Source organism: Sorex fumeus, unplaced genomic scaffold (genome assembly GCF_029834395.1).
Source record: "Sorex fumeus unplaced genomic scaffold, SorFum_2.1 ptg000067l, whole genome shotgun sequence".
Classification (NCBI taxonomy): domain Eukaryota; kingdom Metazoa; phylum Chordata; class Mammalia; order Eulipotyphla; family Soricidae; genus Sorex; species Sorex fumeus.
The window spans coordinates 1,864,309-1,871,590 of NW_026606124.1; the positions used below are offsets into that span (position 1 = coordinate 1,864,309).

Sequence of the window (7,282 nt, forward strand, 5' to 3'; positions counted from 1 at the left end):
GGCAGCACCAGAGAGCCTGAATCTCCTTCTGCAGAACCATGAGAAGAAATGTCCCGGGGCAGCCCAGGGGGCTGAGCACAGACTTTGTCCAAAGTGTCAGCATGAGCCCATGCTGACATGAGCCCACCCACGAGCCCACCCAGAACCACCTATGGCACCCCCGGCCTTCAGCTCCCCAGCTCCGAGCCTTCAGTTGTAACAATCTCCTGGCAAATTCCCTGCACAAGGCCTGACGATCTTCACAGCAGCCAGTGAGGCCCTGCACACGACTAGGACCCCAGCACGACCCCCCTACCTCCACCAGAGGTTCCCTGCTCTGTTCTGAGTCAGATCCACACCTGCAGCCCCACCTGATGTGGCTCTTGTTCCTCTCTGGCCCCCGTCCCTCTCCTTCTTGCCCTCTCCCTCTCCCCTAGCCCCCACCCTCCTTCACTCCACCCACCTTCACCTTCTCTCTGGCCGTGAACTTGGCCAGGCCTGCTCCAGACCTGGGTCCCTTGCATCCCCCGTGACCCACCCTCTTGCTCCCTACCGGCCTTGACTGCGGCGCCCCTCTTGCCAAGGTCTCAGGCCTTCCTGACCCCCACCCCAAGGTGTCCGTCATTCCCCAGCCCCCCCCCTCCCCGCATCCCGGCTCTGTCTCCCCACTAGCACTCACCACTCAGACACACACCGTATTTCATTGACCCGCTTCTCCTTGGCTGCCTCGCCCCATTAGAGCACGTGTTGCAGGGAGCAGGTCTGTGTGTGTGTGTGTGTGTGCGTGCGTGCGTGTGTGTGTGTGTGTGTGTGAGTTTTGCTCACTGTTAGGTCCTTAACTAATACAGTGCCCGCACGTGGCAGGTGTTCGATAAATGCTCACTGGAATGAATGGACACATGAGTAGGAAAGGAGCAGCGCTGGGGACTGGACACGAACAGGCAAGTCACAAATGAAGAAACGGAAATGGCCAGTGAGCGCCCACGAGTATGCTTAACCTCACAAGGGAGCGAGGAAACAGAAAGTAACGCCAAGCTCTCCGTGACGGATCGTGGCCATGGCCCAAGGCCTCGTGTGCCCGCTAAGTCAGAACGACCCTCGGGAGGTCTCTGTGGGCACACAAATAAGACTTGGTCATCTACTCAGCTGGAGCCCTTGACCCGGCAGCTCACTTCCAGACAAGCTGCTGAAGGGTCCGGCACATTGCAGGAGGTTCCCAGAGGGCGGGTCGGGAACAACAGAAACGGTCACCAACAGGAAGGATGCAGTCAATGCACATCCTATCCCGACAACGGGCAGGGAAGGCGAGGAAGGGCTCTGGGTAACCTGTACCAGAGCTCTTCAACCGTTTCCTGCCTGTCCTGGGTACGAGTCCGTGGTCCAGCTGGTACAATCGTGGTATAACCAGTGGCAGTGGCTTTCGACTCTCCTACGCCTGCGGGCGGTACCAGTCCACGAACTGTGATTAAAGACACCGATCTACTGGATCTAGAGTTCCATGAAATGAATCGAGCGGCGGAGCTGAATACCCAGCATGCCCAGGATCTTCTCTTTGATTTATTTTTGGTTTTGGCTTTTGGGCCACACCCAGCGATGCTCAGTGCTTACTCCTGGCTCTGCACTCAGGAATCACTCCTAGCGGTGCTCAGGGGCACTATATAGGATGCTGGGGATCAAACTCGGGTCCACTGTGTGCAAGGCAAGAGAGCCCCCCCTCCCCACCGTACTAGCTCTCCAGCCCACCATGCTTTTCCTTTTAAACTATGTCCACAACTTCACAGGAAGAAGCCTGGAAATATATACAGAGTGGGCAGGCAAACAAATGACCCCCATGTCCCCGTGCAGCAGAAAATCTGAGCAGAACTTCAAACCGGCCCACCACAGGAGCCGGATCCTAGAATTCAACAAATCACAATCCGTGGTTTGCTCGATCCTAGGGATCAGAGTCTGGAGGAAGGAAAGCACCCTCATCTAAGTGAGTCTGGGCACTTCAAAGCCACATTATTCAAGATGGACTAGATGGGGAGTAAGTTATAGGGGCAGGCCCGGGGAGGAAGAGATGGTGGGTTTGCAGGGAGGGAGGGAGGGAGGGAGGGAGGCAGTAATGCGATAGAGAACAGACGACCTTAGTCACCAGATGAATGGCTTCATTTCGAGAAAATAATGGTTCCCAATTCCCCAATATTGAAAGATGTGGAGTGCCAGAACAATAGTGCAGTTGGTAGGACACTTGCCTTGCATGTGGCCGGCCTGGTTTGATCTCCGGCATCCTATATAGATCCCCTGGGCCCTGCCAGGAGTAATTCCTGAGTGTAGAGCCAGGAGTAACCCCTGAGCATCACCAGGTGTGACCCAAAACCAAGGGAAGGAAGGAAGGAAGGAAGGAAGGAAGGAAGGAAGGAAGGAAAGAAAGAAAGAAAGAAAGAAAGAAAGAAAGAAAGAAAGAAAGAAAGAAGCAGAAATAGGGCACTCCAGGGCCCCCAAGATCCGGCCTTGCCTCGCCCCGCACCGCCCCACCGAGTGCACTGGGCTCCACACCCATGAAACAACTTTCTATTCCTGTTCCTTTCACAGCTCCACGCCTGTCTCACGGCTCTGCTCACAGCGCCTGCCCCGTGACCTGCTCTGTGTGGACACGCTGCCACAGAACCGGGACGGAGGCAGCTGAGATCCCCCCCTGGGACACTGTTCCAGGTCTCATCCTAGACATGTCCTGGGAGTCCCAGGGATGAGGAAATGCCCACTGACCCCAGTCTGAGCAGAATGTCCTGGGCAAGAGATCCCTGCCCCAACATCCTCCTGCATGGGCACAGAGGCCCTAGGGGCCAGCAGAGGGCGCTGGACAGAGGAGCGGGGCAGTAAGGCTCGGGCCGCCAGCTCCATCAAGCAAACTATGGCTCCCGCAATATCTGGGCTATAAATCGCTAAAATAACAGCGTCTTGTCTGTCTGACATTCAGATCTCCTGGGCCATCCTGGACCCTTTCCAGTTTGCCTGGAAACCCTGCCCCCACAACGTGCTTCTTGGGGAGTGTGGCCCCAAGCAGAAATCCCCACGTGGGATGGCAGGATCAGTCAAGAGATACCCCTCACGGTGTGGGGCCCAATGTCCAGGACAGCACCAACGGGGGGATGGGCAGAGGGAAGCGGAGCAGGAGCCAACCCGGAGGCAAAACTGAGCAGACGTGAGCCCACGGGGCTCTGCCAGGCTGCGGTGACCAGCGACAGAGCCTGACCCTCCCCCCAACACCCACCGGGAAGGCTGGACACCAGTTGCTTCCTCTGGGAGCACACCAGGATGTCTGGTGGTACGTAGGGGGCCTTCAACCCTGGCCGGTGCCCCCCGCTTCAGCCCTGGGGGGGACACTGTGGGCTCCTGTTCCTCATCCCAGAGCCCGCCCACCCATCCAGCATGCAGCTGTAGGGTGGAGGCCTGTCCCCTCCTCCTACCTGGGTCAGACGGTGGCAGGAGGCAAAGACAGTGGCCTCTGGGGGCCCGGGGAGCGGCGGCTGGTCGGCGGCGGTGACAGCATGCACTGTGCAGGGAGAAGAGAAAGGTGAGAGTGAAGACGGGGCCTCTGCTCCCGGGGGTGGCCCCCTAGCACAGCTTCCGGGATGGGCACCAGCCCGCTGGTGTGCTCAGCCAGGACTGACCTCAAACTCAGAGGTCTGAGCCCCAGTATTCAAGGCCCTGAGCAAGCCTCTCCCTCCCTGTCCTCTTGTACTGTCCCCCTGCATCAGTACACTTGACCTTTGCTTGTACACTTGAGTATTCACACATGCACATGGGTACACACATGTGCACACAGACGTTGTGTACACCTGTGTGTACACACAAATTCACAAGCACACAACATGTACATGAGCATGTGTCTATGCACACATACATAACCATGCACACACACAACAACACACAGACATGCACACATTCAACAACGCACACACATAGCAATGCATACACATAATCATGCACACATTCAAATGGGCAACTCCACTCCATTCCCCCAAGGTTCCCATTGTTACCCACAAGTCTATCTCCTGCCTTCTGGAAGCTTCCCTTATATTTCCTCACCCAGTGTCCCTATTCCATATATCTAGATCCCCCAACCCACAACACCCTCATCAAATACTTAAGAACCACCCTTCCACCCCAGCCCCATCTGGCTTAGTTGACTACTTCCTCCTGTTTCCATTCACCCATTCATCCACCCACCCATCCACCCATCCATCCATCCATCCATCCATCCACCCATCCACCCATCCATCCACCCATCTATCCATCCATCCATTCATCTATCCATTCATTCATCCACCCACCCATCTATCCATTCATCCATCCATCCATCCATCCATCCACCCACCCACCCATCCACCCATCCATCCATCTATCCATCCATCCATCCATCCACCCATCCACCCATCCATCCACCCATCTATCCATCCATCCATTCATCTATCCATTCATTCATCCACCCACCCATCTATCCATTCATCCATCCATCCATCCATCCACCCACCCACCCATCCACCCATCCACCCATCCATCCATCTATCCATCCATCCATCCATCCATCCATCCACCCATCCACCCATCCATCCACCCATCTATCCATCCATCCATTCATCTATCCATTCATTCATCCACCCACCCATCTATCCATTCATCCATCCATCCATCCATCCACCCACCCACCCATCCACCCATCCATCCATCTATCCATCCATCCATCCACCCACCCATCTATCCATCCATCCATCCAACCATTCATCTATCCATTCATTCATCCACCCACCCACCCACCCACTCACCCATCTATCCATCCATGTGGCCATAGGCTGCTATCTTCTGTCCTCCTGTGACTCCATGGGCCACCTCTGCCACACTATCTATTGATGGCCCCCAGGGACACAACACACATCATGCCCAGAGCTTGCCCCCCTCGACACTCTCTGTCCTCCGCCCCAGCCTGGCTTGGCCCCCTCTGCTTGCAGCTCAGGCACTTCCTCAGAGCAGGGCCCCCCGCACCCATCGCACTGCGCTGGGAGCTGGCTCGTCACAGCTTCCCTGCTTCAACAATCCCACAGAGAGCTTTTCCCCCACTCAGGTTAAACAAGGTATAATTTACCTGCAGTAAGATCTACCCTTTCTAGTGCAATCTGTGAGTTTTGACAGCTGCAAACAGTTGTGTAATTGCTACCGAAATCATTACACGAGGCAGGGATGCGGCTCAAGGGTTAGAGCACAAGCCTTGCATGGGAGAAGCGCTAGGGTCCATCCCCGGCCCCACGCGCACACCCCTCCCTCACCAGCAGCACCCCAGGCTTGGCCCTCACAGCTAAAGAGAGAGAAGAAACAAAAGGTAGGGAACAAGCCTATCACACCCCAAATCTCCATGTGCCCTTCCGTTGTCATCAGCTCCCTAACAACCAAGGGTCTGCCCCGGGCCACTGCAGTGTCACTCACTGCAGAATGTCCTGCAAATGGAACTGCCATTAAGTCTGTCTTTAAGTGCATGATGCAATGCCTCTCAGATTTCCTGCGATGTTTCCGGTATCAGACCTTAATTTATTATTGCTGAGTAGTACCCAAGTGTCCAAGTGTTTGTCCATTCACCAGTTGAGGGACATCTAGATCCTTTCCAGTTTGAGGGGATTATGAATAAAAGCACTATAAATATTTGCTATTGTTCTTCTTCTGAATACACGTTTTGATCTCACTTGGGGAAGTTTTAACCTCCATTCCCCCTCACCATTTTTTTGTTTTTGTTTTTGTTTTTGGGCCACAGCAGCCAGTGGTGCTCAGGGCTTACTCCTGGCTCTGTGTTCAGGAGTTACTACTCCTGGCTCTGTGCTCAGAGACCACTCCTGGCACTGTTCAGAGAACCAAATGCAGTGCCGGAGACCCATTCCGGGCCAGCTGCGTGCAAGGCAAGTGCTCTGCCCACTGTACCTAACCTCTCTGGCCCAATTTTTACCTTCTTCCTGCACAACCGTCTCCCTACGTGGCCAGTCCTTGTCCCCTGCCCACCAGCAGCGTCTGGCCGTTCCGGTAGCTCTGGCACCTCTTCAGCATCTGCCACTGTCGTTCCGTGGGAGCTGATGTTTCAGAGCCACAGAGATTTCTATCAGGGTTACTTTGCATCTCCCGACTGACTAGTGACGAGGAATGATCTCCGTATGGGTTGGTTGTTTTATCACTGTCTGAAATTATCATCAAAATGTTCAAGTGATTGGTTTCTTTTCTATTTCCGCCCCCTTCCTCCCAGCCCCCTGAGAGCAGAAACCCCTAATACCTGGAGGAGTACCTGGCCTGGCTGAGGACGGTGATGATAATGATGGTGACGGTGATGACAGTCATAATGGCGGTGATGATAATGAGGGTGAGAGCGTGCGTTTACAGAGCCCTTATCATGTGCCCAGGACGGTTCTGAGTACTTCACAAATAATAACACATTTAACTCGCAATCACCCCCAGAGAGCCGCTCTCCACATCCCCCGCTCTCTCGAGGAGGGAACAAGTGGGGGAAGTGACAGGCGTGTGGGGACCTGACAGGGAGGGCCAGAGCCACTCCCGTCCCAAGTGGACAACATCCCGGGGCTACACGTGTTGAAGAGTGATGGCTAACCGTGTCCGCTCCTGAACTTGAGGTCACCATGGCCAGAAGAGCCCGAGACTGACTGCTGTGCCCCTAGCTGTGGTGGTGCTTGGAGATGGGGCTTGGGGCTGCTGCTGGGTTCTGAGGGGGAGCCCCCTGAACGGAGCGAGGGCCCGGCATGGACAGACCCCCAAGGGAGGTCACCTCGCCAAGGCCGTTCCTCTGGGCCAGGCAGGGGCCCCGTTTGCGAGAGGAGAGAGAGGTCCTTGGCTCACTTCCCTGCCACCTGCCTGGGGTTGGGTTAGGGGTGCCCAGCGAGAGAAGACAGGAAGATTCCCCCAGAATGCTCCATGACGGTCTCCTCAGCCTCACTCCTACCTGCCACCCCCCCCCCAGAACCTCACTTTGTGGACAGTGTCGCTGCTGAAAGGGACCCAGAGAGAGCCTGCTGTGAGAGACACCGCCCTCCCTAGTCCCTCGAAACGGGGGACAACTGCAGCTCTTGGAGGCCATTAGGAGGTTGCCTGGGGCTGGGGACTGGGGCTCAGTGGGCATGTGTCTTGTACGCATGAGACCTGGGTTCATTATCCAGCACTCGTGGGGGACAGACATGGGTGTAGCTTTGAGGGTTAGAGGGAGACCGCAACCAGCTGGAACATAGTTTTTTTTTTCTTTCTTCTTTTTGGGTCATGCCTGGTGATGCACAGG

The 7,282-nt window shown here is 55.5% G+C and overlaps 1 protein-coding gene across 1 annotated transcript in view; it reads right to left on the bottom strand.

Annotated features, from left to right (window-relative positions):
• The window catches only part of LINGO1 (leucine rich repeat and Ig domain containing 1), a 51,698-nt gene extending 48,184 nt beyond the window's left edge, over nt 1-3,514 (bottom strand). The window contains exon 1 of the mRNA XM_056128697.1: nt 3,429-3,514. The gene's annotated coding sequence lies outside the window, so the exon portion shown is untranslated. The remainder of the gene's footprint in view (nt 1-3,428) is intronic.
• Nucleotides 3,515-7,282: the final 3,768 nt, after the last annotated feature.